Genomic DNA, 24801 nt, shown 5'->3' with positions numbered 1-24801 from the left:
AGGATTATCTGGACAAGTTTGTGATCGTATTCATCGATGACATCCTAGTGTACTCCCAGTCAGAGGCAGAGCATGAGCAGCATCTGCGGTTGGTTCTACAGCGGTTGAGGGAGCATAAGTTATATTCTAAGTACAGTAAGTGTGAGTTCTGGTTTCCAGAAGTTACATTTCTGGGCCATATCATCAGTAAGGAAGGGATTCTGGTTGACCCAAGTAAGATTGAGGTGGTCAGAGATTGGCCTAGACTGAGCAATGTTCCTGAAGTGAGAAGCTTTCTGGGTTTAGCAGGGTATTATCGGCGGTTTATTGAGGGGTTCTCCAGAATAGCTACGCCATTGACAGAACTGACAAAGAAGAAGACAAGGTATGTCTGGACGGATAGGTGTGAGAACAGTTTTAAGGAGTTGAAGTGACGATTGATCATTGCGCTAGTGCTAAGCTTGGCAACAGAGAATGAAAAGTTTGTGGTTTACTGTGATGCATCCAGACAGGGTTTGGGGTGTGTGCTGATGCAAGCTGGTAAAGTGATAGCCTATGCATCGAGACAGTTGAAGGAATTTGAGCAGAGATATCCTACGCATGACCTGGAGTTGGCAGCGATGGTGTTTGCACTCAAGATTTGGAGGCACTATCTTTATGGTGAGAAGTGCGAGATATACACCGACCATAAGAGCCTAAAGTATTTCTTTACTCAGAAGAATCTGAATATGCGCCAGAGGCGGTGGCTAGAGTTGGTTAAGGATTATGATTGTGATATCCTATACCATCCTGGGAAGGCTAATGTAGTGGCTGATGCATTGAGTCGGAAAGGCCCAGGATAGTTGTTTAATTCGAGGCAGATATCTGACAAGTTAGCTGAGGAGATGACCAGAGTAGGTATAGATTTAGTGGTTGGACAGTTGGCCAACATCACTCTTCAGTCTACACTCCCTGAGAGGATCAAGGAAGCGCAAGGGAAATATTTTGTGTTGAGAGGTCATCGGGAAGGTGCCTTAGTCGGAGCGACTAAGGACTTTTCCATTTCGGAGATGGGGTTACTAAAGTACAAGGGTCGGATCTGTGTTCCGATGAATTCTGATATCCGGCGAGAGATCTTAGATGAATCGCATACCACTCTCTATTCTTTGCACCCGGGTACGACGAAGATGTACTAGGACTTGAGAGCTCTATATTGGTGGTTGGGCATGAAGAGGGATGTGGTGGAGTATGTGGCTAAGTGCTTAACCTGCCAGTAGGTTAAGGCTGTGCACCAGAGGCCATCAGGGTTGTTATAGCCTCTAGGGATCCCAGAATGGAAGAGGGAAGATATTACTATGGACTTTGTGGTTGGTTTACCAAAAACTGTGGGACAGCATGACTCGGTGTGGGTGATTGTGGATAGGTATACCAAGTTCGCCCACTTTTTTCCTATTAGGAAAACTTATACTGTGGAGCAGTACGCTGAGTTTTATGTGAAGGAGATTGTTCGACTTCATGGGGCTCCGAGGTCGATAGTTTCCGACAGAGATCCCACCTTCACCTCCAAGTTTTGGGAGAGCCTGCAGAAGGCTATGGGCACGCAGTTACGGTTTAGTACCGCTTATCATCCTCAAACGGATGGGCAGTCTGAGAGGACGATTAAGATATTGGAGGATATGCTGCGAGCCTGCATGCTTGATTTTGGGGGATCATGGAGTAAGTATCTCCCCTTGATCGAGTTCTCGTACAACAACAGTTATCAAGCGACCATCGGAGTGGCTCTGTACAAGATGCTTTATGGAAGGAAGTGTAGATCACCTACTCTTTGGGATGAGACAGGTGAGAGGAGGTGTCTGGGTCCAGAGATGGTTCAGAGGGCCAATGAGGCGATTGAGAAGATTAGAGCGCGTATGCTCGCGTCCCAGAGTCGACAGAAAAGTTATTCAGACCTGAAACGTAGGAGCGTGGACTTTCAGGTTGGTGATCATGTGTTCCTTAGGGTTTCACCCATGAGGGGTGTGAAACGGTTTGGTGTTCGGGGCAAGTTGAGCCCTAGGTTTGTTGGCCCCTTTGAGATTCTAGAACGGGTTGGAGAGGTAGCTTACAGACTAGTGATGCCTCTAGCTTTATCAGGGATTCATGATGTTTTCCATGTATCCATGCTCTGGAAGTATATGTTAGATTCAACACATGTTCTAATTTTTGAGGATCTAGAGCTTGATCAGGATTTGTCCTATGAGGAGAAGCCGGTTCAGATTCTTGATTGAAAAGATAAAGTCTTGAGGAGCAAGACCATCGCCTTGGTGAAAGTGCTGTGGAGAAACAACAAGGTTGAGGAGGCGACTTGGGAACTTGAGTCAGAGATAAGGGAGCGGTACCCCGAGTTGTTCAGGTAATTTCGAGGATGAAATTTATGTAAGGAGGGGATAGTTGTTACGACCCGAATTTGCTAATCGGACTTAGGGCCTTCATTAGTGTGCTTGGAGGGAAATAAATGCTTTAATATGTTAATGTGTGAATTAATGTGAATATATGATAATGATGCATGTTTAGTTGAGTTAAACGTGTATGTGGGCCCCGTCTGGATATTAGGGGCATAAATGTGATAAATGTGATATATATGTGATATGTCTGTGTAGCACGATCCGAGACAGTCCTGGGGAGCGGTTAGTCAGAAAGTCACAACAGGGTTGAGATTCGGACTCGGGGCGAGTCGAGGGGTAATTTGGGTACTAGGTGTGTTATGGGGTTATCGGGACATGAAAATAAATATTTGGAGATATATTTGAGGATAGAATGTCTAGGAGGGAAAATTGGGGAAATTTACCATTTTGCCCTCGGGGACGTTTTGGTACCCCGAGCTTTGAGGTAACCACATAGACTAAGTTAAATAAAACAAAGGAAGGAAACATTTAGAAACTTAAGGAACCGAAATTAGTTTTTTCTCCCAGCTAAAGACAACTCTTATCTCTCTCTATCTTTCATTCTCAAAGAAAAACTCAAGGAAAACTTTGGGGAAAAATCAACTTGAAGCTAAGGGATTACAGCTGGGGATTTAGGGGAGCTTGAAGCTTGGAGCATAGGGAGCTGGTTCAGAGGCTTAATTCAGCAAGGGTAAGATTTAATTATAGAGATTATGTTTAGAATTTCTGCTGGTTATTGGAGATTTCATGTTAGTTTAAGCTTGATCTGCTTTTGGGTATTCTAGCTGAGTTTTGGAGCAGATTTTTATAGGGGTTCTGATGCTGATATTGAGCTGAAATGATTATGTTGATTAACTAGGATTGTTAGCTAAGTTTTGGATGAATTGGCTTGAGGAAAGGTGTAGAAATATGGTGAGGAAATCTGGGTTTGGAGGTGAGGGCCGCGGCCCTAGGAGGGGCACGCGGCCATGGGAGGCCGAGAGGTTCATGCACGCCGTGGCGCTTGGTGCGCTCGTCGCGGCCCGTGTGGGTGTCAGTGGGAAGCCAGCCTTAGTTTCAAGGCTAGCCGCGGTGCTTGAGGGTAGGGCCGCGACTCTTAGTGCTAGTCAGTGTTTTTAAGGGTGTTTAAGCTTGGGAACTCAGTGGTTAAGGCTCGGGATGGATTTTATCACCCAGATTGATTGAATTCAAGGTCCCGGAGGTTAGGGTTATGGCTCGAAGTTATTTAATGAATTAGAACTTGATGCATGGATATTGTTAATGTGTTGTGACTAGGGTTTCGGGGAGGCTCAAATTAGAGTACTGTGCTCGGGACACCGGTGCTCGGAGAGCTCGGGACTCAGGTAAGAAAAACCCTTGTTCCCATAGAGCTTGTATGCAGGGCTGAGCCCAATGTGTTTGAATAGAATTGGTATGCAGGGCTGGGCCCAATGTGTTTGAACTGCGGGGCGTAGCCCTTTAACTGAATATACTAGAATTCTGTACTTGCTTGTTGTGCTATGTATGCTATTATGTGAATGATCGGCAAGAGCCGGGAATGGTGTAGGCGGAGAACGGCTGGGGTCGGGAACGGCGTAGGGCCGGGAATGGCGTTAGGCACGTTGAGTGCAAGGCCGAGTACGGCATGGGGCCGGGAGTAGCGTTGAGCACGTGGAGTGCGAGTTGCCAGGGCGAGTCCCTAAAAGATATCTGGGATATCCTCACGGTGTGGACCGTGAACCCAAAGCTTGGTAAATGCCTGGGACGGCTAGGCCGTATGTGTTTAGCCCATTGGTGGCCTGTTTATGTGCTTGATATATGTGTTGCATATATTATCTGTTTGTGGGTTTTATTGCTGGGCTTCGGCTCACAGATGCTCTGTGGTGCAGGTAAGGGTAAGGAGAAAGCCAACCGACTATGAGTGTAGCAGGCGTGAGGCGGCGTGTACATGTTTGGCCAGCCTGGCTGCCATAGCCAGTGGATTTTGGGAGATGTTTGTAAATAAACCTAGATTTTGTCGTTTAGTCGACTTGGTTCAGTTTATATGTTGTAGATGTCTCTAAACTGTATTTTGGGATCCCAAGTGTAAAACTTTTATGATTTTCTATGGAAATTATTATTTCTAAAGTTTTTCCTCTGTTTATGGCTTAATTACACTATTTGACCTAAAACCTCGGTTAGCGAGTTGAAAGCACGTTTTTAAACTCACTTAGTAACGATTCTAAGGAAGTAGGGCGTTACACGCGCCCATGTGCACCCAGCTGTCGCGCGCATCCGGGCCCCTGCACTACCAGCCCCGCCCGTACTCGCGCCCCTGCGCTTGCCAACCTTGCGCGCCCATGCCGAGCCACCAGCTGCAGTCGCACCTTCTAGCAGTCGCTTGCCTTCTGCCCCATGCTGAGCCTCATGCAGCCGCCCCTAGGGTTTCTAAACACCAGGGCTTGCATCTAAGTTTTCCATTTAAATTTCGAGCCTAATTAGTTTTTGCCCATAATTAAAATTTGTTTTGTTTTGAATTAATTGTTTGAGCCTAAATTCAAAACTGGACCTAATAACTTATTGGGCATTAAAGCCCAAGTTAATTATTCTTAATTTTTTTTTAAGATAATTAAAAGTTTTTTTAATTCAAAATTAAATGGATAAATGGCTTAATGGATCAAGACTACTTGTGAAAGGCCAAAGTTGAAGATTGTGTTCTCTTTAGGTCTTATTTAATTTCTTACATTTTTGTATATATTTTGCAAGTGTTATAATTTTTCTAGAAATACCCAAGACACCCGGCCTGCATTTATTTATTTATTTAGTATTTATTTATTTAAATGTTTGAATGTGATTAAATTGTTTAATAATTTATCATGCATTTTTGACATGACAGATATATTACCCACACAGTATTTAAAATTATGTATGCATCTCATATGAGTAGAAACATGCCTTGGGATTGTCCTTTGTGATTATATACTTTATGTGATGAACCATATAATAATAAATCTAGTTTTAACTAGTTCAAGAGCAGAAATAAATTTTAAAAATTGTTTAATTTCTAGTATTTAATAAAATTGTTTTATTAAATAAATGATATTCCTAGTAATTGTAACAAATTAAAATTGAATTAATGAGGGCATAGTTCTATAATTTTTATTTTTGCTTAATATGATTAGTAATTGTAATTATTAGAATATCATTTGGTAAAAATAGATCACTTTAATTTTACAAACCAATTAAAAAGCGTAGGATGTTTTGACAAAACACATATCTTAAAAATAGGGAGTGGGAGAGGGAGTTATGACAGTAAGTCCCATGGTCTCCATTATTAGTTGGCACCAAGGTAGCATGGAGAGGGCCTCGCGGAACCATTGTTTGTGTCCCCCTAAGGAAGGCTTCCGACTATGTTATTCTCAAGGCAAACTTCTTTTTCAAGAAAAGGATTTAATGATGTATTTCAAGTTTGACTGACCCTAAGACACACTCTTGAGTTAAGTCATTGATCTAAAATAATGGGTTACACTCACAAGGTACATTAGGCTTTCGAGTGGGCTAGTGTATTCTTGACCAAACAAGCGGTTGTTTATAAGTCAAAAGAGAAATATTGATTTGAGTTTTCACTTATAAATTTGAGAACTTGTCTCGAAATTAATTTGGAATTAGTCTGGCCTACCCTAAGACTGGTCCATTAATGTTCAAATTAATTAATCGTGGAATTAGTAATTTTTTTTTTATGTGTTCTTTAATTGTTGCATTCATGCATCACGTTTACTATTCCAAAAATTACTGATATTTATTATATGCATAAAATTCATTTTTGTTCATTTATTTATTTTCGGCAATCATGTCTAGCTCAAATCCTGTATCTTCTTTACTTGCAAATGAAAAGTTGAATGGTGAAATCTACATGAAATGGAAATCAAACTTGAACATTGTATTAATATATGAGAACCACAAATTTTTCTTGACTGAGGAATGTCCTGAAGTCCCTCCCGCTACTGCTGCCAAAAATGCAAGGGAAAAGTTTGATAATTGGATCTTATCAAACAACAAAGCAAAGTGTTATATGCTTGCGAGTATGAGCGATGTGCTCAGAAAGAAGTTTGAGAACACTGAGAATGTTTATGAGATCTGGGATACCATTCAAGATATGTTTGGGCAGCAGTCAGATCAGTGCAGGCATAAGGCCACTAGATCCTACATGACCAAGAAAATGAAGAAAGGAGTTTCTGTCAGAGAACATGTATTAGACATGATCAATATAATGCACGATGCCATTATACATGGGGCAATCATTGATGAAAGGACTCAAGTAAGAATTATACTTGAATCACTTTCTCCAGCCTTTAAAGGTTTCACAAGCAACTATGTCATGAACAAATTATCATATAACATGACACAACTGTTGAATGAATTGCAACTTATGAATCTCTTAACAAAGGTTTTGAGAAAGAAGGAGAAACAAATGTTGCTGATTCTAACCCATCCTCTTCAAAGGCTAAAACCAAAAAGAGGAAAAATGGAAATGGAAAGCACAAGGAGAAAGAAAAAGACAAGAATTCAAAGAAGCCTAAAAAGTCATCCAAAGGCAAAGAGAATAAGAACACCAAAAGCTCCAAAAAGAAGACCCCTAAAGGGACTTGTTTTCACTGTGGAGTAGATGGTCACTAGAAGAGAAACTGTCCAAAGTATCCCGCTGACCTAAAAGAGAAAAATAAAGGTAAAATTTATTTACTTGTGTTAGAAGCTTGTTTAGTGGAAGACAATTCCTCATCTTGGATAGTAGATTCAGGAGCCACTAATCGTGTTTGTTTTTCTTTATAGATTCTTAATTCGACGACAAAGCTTGCTGATGGAGAGGTGACTATGAGGGTAGGCAGTGGTCAGATTGTCTCTGCAGCAGCAGTTAGAACAACCTGTCTGGAATTTAAGAAGAATAAATTTCTTTTTTTTAGAGAATGTTTATTATATTCCTTGATTTTCTAGAAACTCAATTTCTATTTCTATGTTGCATGAACAAGGTTTTAAAATTTCTTTTAGTAATAATTCGATTGTTATTTCAAGATATGGTTTTAAGATATGTTCTGCAAAATCTATTGATGGGCTTTATAAACTGCAAGCTAAAGAGAAATCTGCTTACAATTCTGAATTATTTAAAACATCTAATCCTAGATCTATTAAATGACAAAAGACTGATTTCGATAGTGAAACATATCTGTGGCACTTGAGATTAGGCCATATTGGTCTAGATAGAATTAATAGGTTTGTAAAGGATGGTCCTTTAAGACAACTGTCTATTGGATCTTTCCCTGTTTGTGAATCCTGTCTAGAAGGCAAGACGACCAAGAGACCTGTCTCTGCTAAAGGTTTAAGAGCTACAGAACCACTTCAACTAGTACATATGGATGTTTGTAGTCCACTTAATGTACAAGAAAGAAGAGGTTATGAATACTTCGTCACTTTCATTGACGATTATTCAAGATAAGGTTACCTATACTTAATGCAAAGAAAATATGAAACTTTTGGAAAGTTCAAAGAATTTCAAGTAGAGGCTGAAGAGCCATTAGGTAAATCACTAAAAGTTCTTCGATATGATCTAGGAGGAGAGTACTTGGATTTTGAATTCGAGCACCATCTATGTGAGCATGGTATTCTATCCCAACTCACAGCACCTAGAACACAACAGCAAAATGGTGATTCAGAAAGACGGAACATAATATTATTAGATATGGTTAGATCAATGATGACTTCTCATCATTACCACTGTCATTCTGGGGCTATGCGATTCAATGTGCTCTATACATATTGAATGTTGTTCCATCTATGTCTATCCAGAAGACACCCATGGAATTATGGAATGGTTGTAAACCTAGTTTACACCATTTTCGAATTTGGGTGTGTCCTACACACGTGCTTAAAGGAAAGACCAGGAAGTTGGAATCACGCTCTGAAGTGTGTATGTTTGTGGGATATTCCAAAGAGACTAGAGGTGGAATTTTCTATAGTCCAAAAGAAAATAAAACATTTGTATCGACAAATGCAACTTTTCTTGAACATGACTACATCAATAACCACAAACCTCGCAGTAAGGTTGTACTGGAGGATATGGTCTCGAATGAAGTTGCAAAGTCACCAGCAACAACCAATGAAAAATGGCAAGAGGAAACTACTAGTTCTAGTTAGAATAGTAGAGAACCTCATCGTATTGGGAGGGTTAGTAAGCAACCCATACGCTATGAACACGAAGTTCAAATGCTTGTGTTTGACACAAACAAAGACGATCCATTAACATTTAAAGATGCAATGAATGATTTTGACAAGGAAAAATGGCAAGAAGCCATGAAACAAGAAATATAATCAATGTATTCCAATTCTTTCTTGGTTCTTGAAGATCCACCTGAGAATATCAAACTCATTTGTTGCAAGTGGATATTCAAGAAGAAAAGAGGAGCAGATGGGAAAGTAGAGACTTTCAAAACAAGGCTTGTAGCCAAAGGCTATACATAGAAAGAAGGGGTGGATTATGAAGAAACCTTTTCTCCTGTAGCCATGCTAAAATCCATTCGTATACTCTTATCCATTGCTGCCAGCATGGATTATGAGATTTGGAAAATGGATGTCAAAACAACTTTTCTGAATGGCTACCTTGACGAAATGTCTCAACCAGAAGGGTTCAAAGTAAAAGGTCAAGAGCAAAAAGTTTGCAAACTTCTTAGGTCCATCTATGGACTCAAACAAGCTTCTAGATCTTGGAATCTTAGATTTGATGACACAATTAAAACGTTTGGTTTTGAACAAAACATTGACGAACCATGTGTCTATAAACAAATCAATAATGGTGTAGTAGTATTCCTCATTCTTTACGTTGATGATATATTACTGATTGGCAATGACGTAACATCATTATCAAAGGTAAAGAAATGGTTAGCTAATCAATTCCAAATGAAAGATTTGGGAGAAGCCAAGTGTGTTCTGGGCATTAAAATTCTTAGAGATAGGCAGAACAGAACTTTGGCACTGTCTCAAGAAACTTATATTGATAAGGTGCGAGAACACTTTAATATGCAAAACTCCAAAAAGGGTGATATGCCAACCCGTTTTGGAGTATTCCTTTCCAAGGAGCAGTGTCCCAAAACACCTCAGGAAGAGGTAGATATGAGACAGTATCCTTGTGCCTCAGCAGTAGACAGTCTAATGTATGCCATGTTGTGTGCAATACCTGATATTCGGTATGCAGTAGGGATAGTTAGCCATTATCAATCCAATCCTGGATTGAGTCATTGGATTGCAGTTAAGAATATTCTCAAGTATCTTAGAAATAATAGAGATTATATGCTTGTATATTCAGGTAGAGACCTGAACCCACCAGTTACACTGATTCTGATTTTCAATCAAATATAGATAGTCAGAAATCGACTTCTGGATCAGTGTTTACTCTGGGAGGAGGAGTAGTAGTCTAGTGAAGTATAAAACAAACAAGCATTGCATACTCCACCATGGAACCGATTATATAGCAGCTTGTGAAGCAACTAAGGAGGCTGTGTGGCTCAAAAATTTCTATTCCGATCTGGCAGTAGTGCTAGATGTGGATAAGCCACTAGTCCTTTACTGTGATAACAGTGGGGTAGTAGCTAACTCAAAGGAACCACTGAGTCACAAGAGGGGAAAGCACATCGAGAGGAAGTATCACTTGGTAAGAGAGATAGTTCATCGAGGAGATGTTGCAGTTGTGAAGATAGCTTCAGATCCTTTCACAAAGACTTTATCCATAAAATCTTTTAAGGAGCATGTAAGAAACATGGGAATTACAGAGATGCCTCATTTTCTTTAGGGCAAGTGGGAGATTGTTGGGAATTGTGCGCTGAAGGCATATGTAGTAGACATTGTTTTAAGAAATAAATAAATAAATTGATTTTGTTATGCATATATTTTATGGACTATATTATTCTGTGATAATATTATGTAAATATTAGAAAAATTCATAAGTTCATATATGTGATCTCAAACACATATTGGTACGGGAGGATTGTGTTTGAGATAAATGAACTTGAATAGTTCGCAGTAAAATAAAGTTAAGGAATCTTTAGATTAATTACTGCATGTACGGTCCACTAGTATTATGAATACATTTGATCTAGATCAGGATTACTAGTGTAGTAAGACACTTTAGTGAAGGTACTTTATATATTAGAGAATATATAGAACTAGACCATATATGTTTATTAATACTTAGTTAAATACCATTTTGAAGTATTAATTAAATGTATCAATTGATTATGATATACAAATAGATCTTAATCCTGAAGTTACTATGAACTCCTGTTTATGTTATATGAGTTCTTTGATTCACTCGTTAGGGTTTGTTAGAATGATCAGGCTAGAAACTTTTATCTTGGGAACTCATTAATGTAAATGGCTGGAGACATAGTATATAGATATGGAATTTATACCTTCTCATAAGATATTGAATAATAGTTCTCTTAAGGGTTGACTTTTGGGACTGAAAGGTTATTAAGCTCAAATTCATAATTTAGTTATGAATTAACCTTCACTAGTAAAGTCAACGGTACTTAAGGAAACAAGATATAATTAAAACGGTAAAACGGTAATTTTATTCCCGATTAATTATGAACCATTATTAGAGGGTTAATTTGTATGTAATGATTATATCAATGGACGATTTATTTTATAAAGTACTCAGTAAATGAAATGTCTATAATTACAAGAGTGCAGTCTCATATTTATAGTGGAGTAATTATGAGATTAATAAATTAAGATTATTTAATTAAAAAGTTTAATTAATAATCTCAAATTTATTAGAGTTTGGAATTATAGGTTCATATGTCCCCACAGCGACTCTATCAACACTATTCAAGACAAGAGTTGATATAAAGGGAAAAATGGTTGAAAGACATATTTAAGAAGAAATTTGTTCTTCGGGCCAAATATGTAATTATGTGATAATAGTGATTATTTAATTAATTACATATTAGTGGTAATTAACAAAATTAATTAATATTTAATTATTATGTAATTTTTGAAATTATGTTAAATAATTAAATTTATTTTCGAAATTATATGAAATAATTAATTAATTATAATTTTTGAAATTATAATATATTAAATATTTAATTTCGAAATTATTATTTAATTTAAATTGGTTTTAATTAATTGGTAGAATTAATTAAATATATTTATTTGAGTAGGAGATAATAATCTGATAAGTTCAAATTAGATTTGAATTTAAAAGATTGATATTTATTCAAATAATTAATTATATTTGATAATTAGATAAAAAGATAATTAATTCAACTTTGAATTAATTATGAGGCTGTTGGATTTTATCTAATAAGGTAGTTTGAATAAATAATTAAATAATTATGGAAAAATCAAATATCCCTAAAATATAGGGTGGTACACGACACACATAGTCCATGGACTGTGTGTGGCATGTACCACACAGTTTTTCAGTGATAGTTTTTTCAATTTTATTTATTTAACTAATTAATTAATGGAAAATTCAAAAGTTAGTTTTTGGATATTTTCATTACAGATTTATTTTTTAAATTTAAATATTTTCTTTTTAAGTTAGACTTATCAGAAAATAAGAAGAGACTCTATTATACGCTCTAAAGAAAAGAACGATACTTTTCTGTCTCTCCCTGAAAAAGACAAAGAACCAATCTCAGGCATATTCTCTTGATCTCATGTGTTGAGTACATCAAGTAGAATCAGATTTCAACTATCATTTATTCTCTAAGTGCCCACACACTTCTTGAGGTGTAGAGAACGTTGTGGAAGATCTTGGTGTGAGTACCTGGGAGCAGCGTGGATAGGAAATTTTTTCAAATTACGATCAGATAGCAAGGACACTTGATAGGCATCAAGAGGTATGTTTTCTATTCTTTTCTTGCTTATGATTAATGTATGTATATTAATGGATTCACATTTTTAAACTCTTTAAATATGTTACAAAATTTTTGTTGTACACTGGGCCAACCCACCACCCGTAACGCCCTGGATAGCCAAAACCGTTACACTGTGTGTTTATAAAGTGCTAGACTTGCTAATCAAGTCTTTTAATTAAAAGCATGTTACTGAAACTATAGAGGAACTAGGGTGAAAATGTTTTGGTCTCAAAAGTCGCATTTTCATTACGAAACATTATCTGTTTACACGGGATCCCAAAAATAATAAGTTTAAAGACTGTTTACAAAAGTCATAAGGTTTAGATACAATATCAAGCCATATTAAGGCAAAACAACCAGTTAGGCAATCCCTGTCCTGATCCACTCCTCGATCATGGTGATCGAACAGCTGGCTATGTACATTCAACCCCGCAGCTCTCCTCCTCAGGATTGGTCCAATCTGCCTTTGCCTTTACCTGCACCACGTAGCACCCGTGAGCCAAGGCCCAGCAAGAAAACACAACAACAAAGCATAAGCAATCAATAGACAAATGAATATCTCATATTGCATCACATATTCTCAACCATATAAACATTCAGTACAATCAAGTATTCCACATACTAAACATATAAACTCATATCATATATCAGTTCACAAATGATAACTAGGGCTAGCGCCCTCAGGCCGCTTCCTCCGTTATCCCACTGACTCCGGCCCGCTTAAACCGAGCTCAGTGAATATTAAGCTGTCCTCGGCTACCAGTGGCCAAGCCGCGCCCTATGCGCAAGTATTATGTACGGCACTCTTAGGCCGCTTTTACATGTCCCATGGCATAATACCATCATTGACACGATACAAATATCGGGAGCACTTAGTCCCATCACAATCATATAACCGGGTGCAGTTTTCTTACCTTTCGATTTGCTAGCTTTGATCACTTGACTCCTTGAGCACGATCCCTTTCGAGCCCTAGCGCTCACCTATACACAATCATATGCCAAAGTCATCATCAAACTTTAAGTCCAAAACCTAGCCTCGGGGCTAATCCCGAGCCCCCAGGAAGTCCTAGTTACACCAAACAAGGTGGTGGAACCAAACCCCAAACCCTTGGTCAAAAACCCTTGCAAACAACCCTAAAATCTCTTTCAGAAGACACGGTAGCGCTACAGCGCTCATGGGAGGGTGCTACAGCGCTACAAACAGAAGCAAAATCCCCTCAACATGCATGGCCCAGCGCTACAACGCCCAAAGGCTAGCGCTGTAGCGCTAGTCACACACAAACAAACACCAATTTTCCCTTCCTACGATTTCCTCGAACCAACCTCAACCAAAACTTCTCCAAACCTTTACCAAACTCAAAAACAACCTTATGAACATACTCCACTCATCCCAAGCACCCCAAATACCTAGAACTCAAGCACATGCATCCCCAAACTCAAAATTCACCATAGTTGTCCCTAAGCTCAGAAACTCAGCAAAACCAGTCAAAACATCAGAGTTAAAGGCTTAGAATTTATACCTTTGGTGGAATTCCGACCTCAAGTTGTCTCTAGACCTCCTTGACTTGCTCTTCCTCAACCCTTGGATCCAACTTCCCTAGAATTCCCCATCAACACAGCTTAGATATCTTTGCTAAACACCAAAATCAGAACTGAAGGAACTCACAGAATTTTACCTCAAGTGTCGGTGAGTTCTTGCTAAACCTCTGCCAATTCCTCAAACCTAGCTTAGGATCCTTGATGCTCAGCCTAACCCAGCTCTCCTCTAAACTCTGCTCCAAAAATCCTCAAGAAACTGATGAAGGAAGTGTAAACCGACCTTAGAAAACGCTCTCTGTTTTCTCCCTTCCTTTTCCTTCTTTTCTTTCATCAGACTTCTACATTTCTCTACAATTTCCACTAACATAAAACCTTAGTAACACTTAACTCCTGTAGGCCAAGTGATTATTATGCCCTCCCTTTTAACTCTAACCCTTTAATCCACTTAAGGGCATTCTAGTCATTTTACCCAATTCCTGCTAATTCCTCGAGTGTCTCAAATATTTACCACTTAATTCCCGATACCTAACTAATCTCTAATAATATTCCTCGATGTTAAAATAGACTCCAATATACTCACTAAATTCCCATTTATACCCCTAAGCTCACCCCGAGCCGGGTATAAATTCCCGCCATGACTTTTTCGCTACTTTGCTCACTAGGATCGTCTCGAGTCATAGATCACAGATATATCCACATAATAATGTGGTCTCGACAATTATCACATATATCAAAGCAGTTATGCCCAAAATGGCCAGAATTACGATTATGCCCTTCTAACCTAATCAGGGCCTACATGCATACTAATACACATAGTCATGCATCTTAAATATTCATATAGTCATATATCATGCTTTAAATCATAATCATGCATCTACTCATCAAAGTCACACATAATTCCCGTTATGCCCTCCAGGCACACTAATCAAGGCCCTTAAGCCTTATTAGCGAATTTGGGTCGTTACACTCTAAGTGATGCTGAGCAATTCTCCAAGTTTAAAGCTCCAATCCTAGCTCGATTTGCAAAGCCTTCCCTTGGTAAGGTTGAGAGAAAACAAGAGAGAAGGAGGAGAGGTTTGGGTCGGTTCACAATGTTCTGAAAACTTCTAATGTTTTGTTTTATTAAACTTAGTCTCTAAGGTTACCTCAAGGCTTGGGGTACCAAAATCGTCCCTGAGAGAAAAATGGTAAATTTCCCCAATATTCCCTCCTAAACATTCTAACCTCAAATATATCTCCAAATATTTATTTCCATAACTCGATAATCCCATAAAAATGTCTAATACCCGAATTACCCGTCGACTAGCCCCGAGTCGGATTTTCGACCCCGTTGTGACTTCCTAGCTAACCGCTCCCTAGGACTGTCTAGGATCGTGCAACAAAGATATTTCACAAATATATCACAATTAACACAAATTCACATATTATAACAGTAAATCACTTATTTCCCTCTAGGCACACTAATCAAGGCCCTAAGCCTCATTAGAAAATTTGGGTCATTACAACTATCCCCTCCTTATAGAAATTTCATCCTCGAAATTACCTGAACAACTCGAGATACCGCTCTCGCATCACAGTTTCAAGTTCCCACGTCGCCTCCTCGACCTTGTTGTTCCTCCACAGCACTTTCACCAAAGAAATGGTCTTGCTCCACAAAACCTTGTCCTTCCAGTCGAGAATCTGAACCGGCTTCTCCTCATAAGACAAATCCTGATCTAGCTCCAAATTCTCATAACTTAGAACATGCGTCGAATCAAGCACATACTTCCGAAGGATGGACACGTGAAACACATCATGAACCCTTGACAAGGCTGGAGGCATCGCCAATCTATAAGCTACCTCTCCAACCTGCTCCAGATTCTCGAAGGGGCCAACAAATCTAGGGCTCAGCTTGCCCCAAACACCAAATCATTTCACTCCCCTTAAAGGTGAAACCCTAAGGAACATATGGTCACCAACCTGAAACTCCACGCTCCTGCATTTCAAATCTGAGTAACTCTTCTGGCGACTCTGGGAGGCGAGCATTTGAGCTCTAATCTTCTCAACTGCCTCATTGGTCCTCTGAACCATCTCAGGACCTAAGTACTTCCTCTCACTGGTCTCATCCCAATGGATAGGTGATCTGCACTTCCTCCCATATAGCATCTCATACGAAGCCACTCCGATAGTCGCCTAATAACTGTTGTTGTACGAGAACTCAATCTAAGGGAGATACTTACTCCAAGTTCCCCCAAAATCTAGCACACAGGCTCGTAGCATGTCCTCCAATATCTGAATTGTCCTCTCAGTCTGACCATCTGTCTGAGGATGATAAGCGGTACTAAACCGTAACTGTGTGCCCATAGCCTTCTGCAGCCTCTCCCAGAACTTGGAGGTGAAGGTGGGGTCCCTGTCGAATACTATCGACCTTGGAGCCCCATGTAGTCGAACAATTTCCTTCACATAAAACTCATCATACTGCTCCACAGTATAAGTCATCCTGACGGGTAAAAATTGGGCGGACTTGGTGTACCTATCCACAATCACCCACACCGAGTCATGCTGTCCCACGGTCTTTGGCAAACCAACCACAAAGTCCATGGCAATATCTTCCCACTTCCACTCCGAAATCCCTAGAGGTTGCAGCAACCCTGCTGGCCTTTGATGTTCAGCCTTGACCTGATGACAAGTTAAGCACTTGGCCACATAATCCGCCACATCCCTCTTCATGCCCGACCACCAATACAAAGCTCTCAAATCCTGGTACATCTTCGTCGTACCTAGATGTAAGGAATAGGGAGTGGTATGCAGTTCATATAAGATCTCCCGTCGGATATCTGAATCCACCGAAACATAGATCTGACCTTTATACTTCAGTAACCCCATCTCCAAAATGGAGAAATCCTTAGTCGCCCCGACTAAGACGTTCTCCCTGTAACCCCTCAACTGGGAATCATTCCCCTGTGCCTCCTTGATCCTCTCAAGGAGCATAGACTGAAGAGTGATGTTGGCTAACCGAACAGCCACCAACTCTATACCTGCTCTAGTCATCTCCTCCGCTAGCTTATCGGATATCTGTCTCGAACTGAACAAATGTCCTGGACCTTTCCGACTCAATGCATTAGCAACTACATTAGCCTTCCCAGGATGGTATAGGATGTCACAATCGTAATCCTTAACCAACTTTAGCCACCGTCTCTGGCGCATATTCAAATCCTTCTGAGTAAAGAAGTACTTTAAACTCTTATGGTCAGTGTATATCTCACACTTCTCACCATATAGATAATGTCTCCAAATCTTAAGTGCGAATACCACCGCTGCCAATTCTAAATCATGCGTGGGATATCTCTGTTCATACTCCTTTAACTGTCTCGATGTGTAGGCTATCACCTTCCCAGCTTGCATTAGCACACACCCTAAACCCTGTCTGGAAGCATCACAATAAACCACGAACTTCTCGTTGTCTGTTGACAGACTTAACACTGGCGTGGTGATCAGTCACCGATTCAACTCTTTGAAACTGTTCTCACATCTGTCTGTCCAAACATACTATGTCTTCTTCTTTGTTAATTCTGTCAATGGTGTAGCTATCCTAAGGAACCCCTCAACAAACCGCCGATAACACCCTGCCAATCCCAGAAAACTCCTCACTTCAGGGACACTGCTCGGTCTAGGCCAGTCTCTCACTGCCTCAATCTTATTTGGGTCGACCAGAATCCCCTCCTTACTGACGATATGGCCCAGAAATGTAACTTGCGGTAACCAGAATTCGCACTTGCTAAACTTAGCATATAACTTATGCTCCCTTAACCGCTGCAGTACCAAACGTAAATGTTGGTCATGCTCTGTTTCTAACTGAGAGTACACCAAAATATTGTCAATGAACACAATTACAAACTTGTCCAAATAGTCCCTGAAAACCCTATTCATCATGTCCATAAAAGCTGCTGGGGCATTGGTTAATTAAAAGAAATAACCAGGAATTCATAGTGTCCATACCTCGTCCGGAAAGCAGTCTTTGTTATGTCCTCCTCTTTGATCCTTAACTGATGGTAACCTGACCAGAGATCTATCTTGGAAAACACTGTCCTTCCCTATAGCTACTCAAACAAATTGTCGATCCTAGGCAGTGGATACTTATTCTTAATAGTCAACTTGTTCATGTCCCTGTAGTCAATACACATCCTAAGAGATCCATCCTTCTTCTTGATAAACAACACTGGAGCACCTCATGGCGAGAAACTTGGTCTGATGAACCCCAAATCCAGTAACTCTTGCAACTGAATCTTCAACTCCGTCAGAGCCATTCTGTAAGGTGTCCTGGATACTGGCTCCGCTCCTGGTACCAACTCTATAACAAAATCAATCTCCCGCTACGGTGGTAGCCCTGGCAGATTTGCTGGAAATAAATTTGGAAACTCGCATACCAATCTGGTCTCCCCCGGTCCAACCGACACAACCCTATAGGTATCCACAACATTCGCCAGGAACCCTATGAAACCTCCCTGCATCAAGTCTCTAGCCTTCAGTGCTGAAATTATAGGTACCCGTGGTCCACTAGCTGTTCCCACAAATACAAAGGGTACCTCCCCTTCCGGTTCAAAGGTCACCATCCTGCGCTTGCAGTCAATCGTTGCCCCGTACTTCGATAGCCAATCCATCCCTAGGATCACATCGAAGTCATCCATCGCAAGCTCAATCAGATCAACAAATAATTCCCTACCATTTACCTCTATTGGTAAAGCTCTAATCCACCTCCTAGAGACTACCAGTTCCCCAGTTGGCAACAAAGTCTAAAAACCACTAGCATACAAAACACTAGGTCTACACAGCTAATCTATCACTCTAGTAGACACAAACGAATGAGTAGCTCTTGAATCAAACAATGCAGTATAAGAAGAACCAGCACTAGAAATCTGACCTGAGGCTGAGGGGCTAGCCTCCACCTCAGTCTGAGTCAAAGTAAACACCCTGGCAGGAGCGAGATTGTCGCCCTGCTTTGGCTCCTCCTTTCTGACTTGTGGGCAGTCCTTCTTCAGATGACTAGCACTCCCACAGAAAAAGCAGGCCCTAATCCAGCACTCACCCTGATGTCGTCGTCTGCACCGAGGACACACTGGAAAACTCCTCCAGTTGTCACTTCCACCCTTACGGCCGCTAGAACCACCCCGTGTCCTCCTATATAAACTAGGAGGAACAAAGGAATCTGGGGCCTTCCTCTTCTTCTCACTGGATCCATTACCCCGACTAGATCCAATAAAAGGAGGCACTGTCCTCCTAGCATCGCGCCTGACGGCGCTCTCTCTCCAAATCTAGTCCTCAGCCCCCTCAACTGTAAGGGCCTTGTCCATAACCTGAGAATAGGTAGTGGTCTCTGGATCCAAGGTGATCTTCACATCACCGGCGATCATAACGTTCAATCCTCGTACAAATCTGTCTCTTCTTGCCGCATCTGTCGGCACCAAATCTGGCACAAACTTCGCCAATCGGTCAAATTTCAGAGCATACTCTGTCACAGTCAACCGGTTCCGGGTCAGGTTGATAAACTCATCAACCTTCACAGCTTGGACTGCAACACTATAATACTTCTCATTGAAAATGTTTCTGAAATCTTCCCAGGTCATAACTATCACATTTCTCCTCTAAACTACTACATCCCACCAGATGTGGGCATCCTCTCTGAGCATGTAGCTTGCACAAGCTACCCTCTCATTCCCCTCAACCCTCATAAAATCTAGAATAGAGGAGATAATGTTCATCCACTGCTCTACCCGTAGTGGGTCTGATCCACCCTCAAAGGTGGGAGGATGCTTCTTTCTGAACCTCTCATATAAAGGTTCCCACATGTTCTCCACAATAGGTTGAACCGGCATTGGTCCCACAACCTGCTGAATTTGAAACCCAGTGACCTTTGGAGGGGCCTGTTGCCTCAACTGTCGAAGTTCTTCTTCTGTTCATTGCAATCTTGCTTCCATTTTGGGAAACATCTGTTGCAAATTATGTGGGCCAGATGGAGGGTCCTGACCCTGGTTATCATCCTTGGCTCGACTGTCGCGAAGTCTAGATGATTGCGAGGCATCTCAACAAATATGCCTGCAATCAACGACTCCGCTCATCAGGCATGATAACAACATCCAAAAACCACCTCCCAAATCAAACCAGTCGACCAAAAAAAATAGCAGTCCACACAACATACAAATAACATATAGCATACAATGGGCCATGGCCTGGCATCATGCATATGTTAACTCATTCATCATGCTCTATATGAAATAAGCAGGCAAACAGGGCATTTAAGTACATATTTCAACATATAAGTCAATCATATCAACCAACCCTGAGTCGAGCTTGCCACTGACAGCAAGCGTACATGTTCGGTCAATCTCCAGAAACCATAAACCTTGGCTCGCTCTGATACCAAGTTGTAATGCCCTACTACCTTAGAGTCGTTACTAAGTGAGTTTAAATCGTGCAATTAACTCGCTAATCGAGGTTTTAAGACAAAGGTGTAATTAAACTATAATAAAAGTCATAAACTTTGAAAATAAACCTTTTACTGAAAATCATAATTCTGTTTAGAAATATTTACAACTCAAAAGTATAATCAGAGTCGGCTAAATGAAAAAATAGAATTTGGTACAAAGCATCTTCCAAAAATATCTTTGGCCGTGGCAGCCAGGTAGACCAGACATGTACGTGCCGCTCATCACGCTCACCATACTCAAGGTTGGTCGACTTTCCCCTTGCCTTTACCTACACCATAGAGCACCCGTGAGCCGAAGCCTAGCAAGAAAACTCTCACAAGCAGATAATATATGCATACCAAACACTTAACATATAAACAAGCCATTATCAGGCTATACACATACGGCCATGCCGTCCCAGGCGCTTTACCTGGCCCTGGGTTCACGGTTTATACCGTAAGGATATCCCAGGTGTAACGCCCTACTACCTTAGAGCCGTTACTAAGTGAGTTTAAAACACAACTGTGCAACTGACTGACTCTACGAGGTTTTCAAAGACCAAAAGTGTGACTAACCGGAAGTTAAGGCTGTAATCTTTGAAAATACTTAGTTTCATTGAAAACTTTAAGTATCAACATCTGGGATCCCAAAAATAAGGTTTACAAAATATTTACAACTCAAAAATATATTTACACTTGATTGACTATCAAAAGAACAAGTTAATACAGCCATATTCAAAATGCCCCCAACCAAAGCAGTCGGGCAGGCCGAACATGTACGCGCCGCCCCCACGCTCTCCATACTCATGGCTGGTTGACTGACCCTTTGCTTTTAACTGCAACACAGAGCACCCGTGAGCCGAAGCCCAGCAAGAAAACTCATACAGTAAATAACATATGCATATAATATAGTTAACATATAATCCACTGATAAACAGGAAAACCATCAGACTGAACAAACACGGCCATGCCGCCCCAGAGGCCTTACCAAAGCCTGGGGTCTCGGTCCTTACCGTAAGGATAACTCATGTATCCATTGGGTCCCACCCTGACTATAAGCACTCCATGTGCTAAGTGTTACTTTCGACCCCACAGCCGTTCTCAGCCTTCGCCGCTCTCGGCCTTAGCCGTTCATTTCATTATAATCACACATATAGTACATCTCGAAATAATCATTCAAACATATAATAATTCATTTAAGGTTATACGTTAGCACGTAATACAATCTAGGGCCATTCCCTGCAATTACACTATGGGCCCATGCCCTGTTCTCAGGTGCTACAGTTTTCTTACCTGTATCCTGGGCTTTCCGATGCACCAAGGTCACAAGCACGGTCCTCTAGCACGAGCCTCTCCGAAAACCTAGTCACAACACACATAAGACACTTTTAATACTAACCAAACCCAAAACCACTTCCCGGGACCAATCCCGTACTCTCGGGACCTCTAATTCCTTAAAACAATACATTGGAACCATCCCCCGTGTCCCCGGGCAAAAGCCCTAAAAACCCAAATTTTTGGCTGCCAAAATGGCCTAGGGCGGCGGCACTCCCCTCAAGGGCCGCGGCGCCCAGCGGCTAGGCCATTTCCTGAAGCAACCTCGAGCCGCGGCGCCCAAGAACAGGGTTGCGACGCTCCTTCGCGAACCCAGATTTCTGGGTTTTCTCTTGCGTTTTTCCCGAGCTACAACCTCTCCAAATCATCCCAAACAAATACCTAAACCCCAAGATCAATTTAAAACTTCAAATGAACCATCTAACAACCCATAAACACTAGTATCAAGATCAAAACACAATCACACCCAAAAATCCACCCGTTGATTTCTAATTTCAGCAAACTCAAACCAAAACTTAAAAACTTAACTCATGCTTTAAATTTCTCAAATCAAAACAGAAACAAGCCTTAAATTTGCACAAAATTCTTACCTCAAGTGGGGAATTCAACCTTAAGCTTCTTTGATTCTCCTCCTAAATTCCCACTTCAGCTCCTTCTACTCTTCTTCTTCTTCTTCTTCTTGCCCTAGATTTCCCTCTAGCTTTTCTTCTCTCAATTTTTAACAAAACCCATAATATGACTAAGTGTCTAAATTGAGTACCCCTATATCCCAGCTGAAATTTGTCTAAACCCCCTGCCAAAAGACCATTCTACCCCTTCATAGTAATCCTTTCCTAACTAAACTTCAAGGGCACTCTTGTCCTTTCACCTAAATTACAATTTTACCAATTTACATCTAAACTTGTTACCCTCAGTAGTAACTAATGGTTACTCAAACACCAATAACCAAAACCACTCATTCTTAACTCAACTAATTAGATTCCCAAAGTACCCCTAGGCTCCTCCCGAGCCGGGTACAAAATCCAGTTGTGACTTTTAGACTAATTAGCTCACTAGGACCGTCTCAACGCGTGCATCACAATAAAAACACCACACTCACGTGGTACAAATCACATAATACAATTATCACATTTATGCCCTCAATGGGCTAAAATTACCAGTTTACCCCTAACATACAAACGGGGCCCACAAGCATAAATATACAACCAAATCATGCATTCTAATCACATATTCAATCAAATTCATGTAATAACATGTTAATTCACTTATTACCCTCCAGGCATGCTTAAACAAGGTCTTAAACCTTATTAGCAACTTGGGGTGTTACATCAGGTATCCTTTAGGGTCTTGCCCTAGCAACTCGCACTCTGCGTGCTAAACGCTGCTCCCGACCCCTTGCCGTTCTCGGCCTTCGTCGTTCCCGGCCCTCGCCGTTCATTCATTTATATGTACACATAATATAACTAAACAGATGCCTAAACACATATAAATTCAATCAAAGGGCTACGCCCTACAACACAGTCATATAGGGCCGAGCCCTGTGTCACGGGCCGGCTATTTGGGTACTCCGACTAGACTGAACGTGCGGCACTTGCAGACTCTTCAAGCTAGCAAGTCAGCCTACAACACACACCTACAGGCAAACAAACTTAGCGGTTAGCCACATACACATCTCGGACATGCAACGGGCAATAATGAAGTATGAGCAAGCACAAAGAAAGTCATTCCTAGGAACGTCCACACAACACAAAGCACACAACAAGGCAAGTGGCACACAATGGCCCAACGAAGATAACAAACAAGTAACACATAAGCAACAAGGAAGCACACAGGGGCAAGTATGGATAAATGTTGTTTTATTAATATATAGCCTTGATAGGGCAAGGGAGTACACAGCTTTGGCCCATATCTGCTGATGGCCATGGTGCTTCCCTAAGTCACCAGGTCACCTCCCCCTAAGGAGCCTTCTAGGGAAATAAAGTCTTCCCAGGAACATATATGATTTTTGTCTGGGAGACATATGCAATATTACAAAACTGCAACTACCCTATCCCATGAGGTTGCTTGGTGTAAGACTTGACTAATGATCAAGCACCAAGGCATGCTCATTTACAAAATGGCCTCATGTGGGTGTGCCAAAGGGGCAGCACGCCACACTCTCCCCCACTCAATCCTTCGGCGTCCTCGATGAAGTAGGTTGTAGATCTTCAATCTTCTGCGTGAGCTTCTTCAAGTCTTCCGCCCACTCCCAGCTAATCTCGTAATTTGCGAGCCCCTTCCATTTTACCAGATACTCTTTATGATTTTTACGGTTAGTGGTGACCGTCCTTTCTGCCAGGATTTCTTCAGGATGACGCTTGCTCCTTGGCTGAACGATGACTCCTCCTCTGGTTGACTGGTTGCGCTCTGGATTTGCTGGATCTTCATGATACGACTTCAAGTTGCTGACGTGAAGGACCGGGTGTATCTTCATCCAAGTTGGAAGGTCGAATTTGTAGGAAGTTTGGCCAACTTTTGAGATGATTGAGACCAGACCCTCGTAATTGCGAACGAGTTTGATGTCTTTGTCCCCTCGGAATCTCAACTATTCGAGCCTCAGCTTTATTAACACTAAGTCACCTGCTTTGAACTCCAGTGGTCTGCGCTTCTGATCTGCCCACTTCTTCATTCTTCTTGATGCTTTTTCTAAATAAGCTCAGGCAATCTCTGTCATTTTCTTCCAGTCTTTTGTGAAGTGAAAGGCTCGCGGGTTCCGATCGCGATATTCATCCACTGTGTAGGGCAACAGTGGTTGCTGTCCATTAACAACTTCAAAAGGGCTCTTATTCAACGAAGAACTCTTTTGAGAGTTGAAGCAAAATTGAGCTACATCGAGTAGTTGCGGCCAATTCTTCTGATTGGCATTGACAAAGTGGCGCAAGTACTCCTCCAACGTCCCGTTGAATCTTTCTGTCTGACCATCTGTCTGCCGATGGTAGCTCGAGGAAATGTTCAGTTGTGACCCCAAGAGATTGAATAGTTCGGACCAAAAGGTCCCAGTGAATCTTCCATCTCGGTCACTAACGATGTTCTGGGGCACTCCCCAATATTTGCAATATGCTTGAAAAATTGTCTGGTTGTCTCTTCTGCCGAACAGTACTTCGACACTGGGATGAATGTTGCATACTTTGAGAATCTGTCCACAGCCACCAAGATCGCACTTAAATCCCCTGTCTTCGGAAGATTGGTGATA

The sequence above is a fragment of the Humulus lupulus genome, chromosome 3 (genome assembly GCF_963169125.1).
Source record: "Humulus lupulus chromosome 3, drHumLupu1.1, whole genome shotgun sequence".
In the NCBI taxonomy this organism is placed as follows: Eukaryota; Viridiplantae; Streptophyta; class Magnoliopsida; order Rosales; family Cannabaceae; genus Humulus; species Humulus lupulus.
The sequence above is the reverse complement of the archived record's forward strand: the minus strand, read 5'-3'. Positions refer to the sequence as shown.